Source organism: Arachis duranensis, chromosome 8, assembly GCF_000817695.3.
Source record: "Arachis duranensis cultivar V14167 chromosome 8, aradu.V14167.gnm2.J7QH, whole genome shotgun sequence".
Classification (NCBI taxonomy): domain Eukaryota; kingdom Viridiplantae; phylum Streptophyta; class Magnoliopsida; order Fabales; family Fabaceae; genus Arachis; species Arachis duranensis.
The window spans coordinates 14,214,085-14,215,015 of record NC_029779.3 but is presented as its reverse complement, the minus strand read 5'-3'; the positions used below and the strand labels follow the sequence as shown (position 1 = coordinate 14,215,015).

Below are 931 nucleotides of genomic sequence, written 5' to 3'. Positions count from 1 at the left end.
AATCTTTTGGCCAGCGGTCTTCTGATTATCGATTCAATGGTTCTATATTTTCAGTGGAGGTAGCTACTCAACTTTGTCTGCATGTGCATTTGTAGTCTTGAAATTGATTATGTTCCACCCTATGGTCATATAGGGGGTCTGTTACGTATCTTATGGGATGGGACATTTCCCCTGGTGGGGTACAGTTCTTAATATTATCATTGAATGATGTGTAAAATATCTAAATTAGCAATTAGGTCTAATATCTTATTTTTCTACATTGTTGTTGTAATATTGATCCTGTTCCTCCTGCTTCGTCTTTGTATTTAAAATAGGAGGATGCAGATCTTGGCGAACATTATATGTATTTGACTTCAGATCCCAACTTCCAGCAAGCAGCAGCAGTTACTCCTCAAGCTTGTTCCTTGCCATATTTACCTAGGGATTATGGAGATGACACTTGTCATAGATCAGTTACCTCTTTGCATACTGAGCATAACATGGCCGAGTCTTCTTTAGATGGATCAAGTGGTGGCTCTGATGATTCAGAAGATGACATAGGGATTGTTGAAAATTGCCCTATTGGAAATGAAGCTGACCTTGGTCAAATAAATCGTCATCCACCAATGAAAAACCCGGAATATTTAACAGATGTTCCTGTCTCTGGTGGTAACAATTTGCCAATTGCCTCTCTCACCGGAATTGTTCAAGACTTGAATACGAATTGTCATGGTAACCAGATGGGAGATCTCAAGGTCACTTGTGATGATGGTCAGATGATTGATGAAAAGGTCACTTGCAACAATGGCCAGATGAATAATGACATGGTCACCTGTGACAATCATACGGTTGGTGACAATGTCACATGTGAGAATGTTAAGATGGTTGATGACTTTGTTGCTTGTGAGGACGGTCCTATGGTTAATCACAAGTTCACTAGTGAGGATGGTGA

The 931-nt window shown here is 39.8% G+C and overlaps 1 protein-coding gene across 1 annotated transcript in view; it reads left to right on the top strand.

Moving 5' to 3' along the window:
- Positions 1 to 355, top strand: part of LOC107460958 (probable ubiquitin-like-specific protease 2B) — a gene marked incomplete in the record, with an annotated part of 6,607 nt that extends 6,252 nt beyond the window's left edge. Inside the window, 2 exon segments of the mRNA XM_021128853.2 lie at positions 1 to 59; positions 315 to 355.
- Positions 356 to 931: the final 576 nt, after the last annotated feature.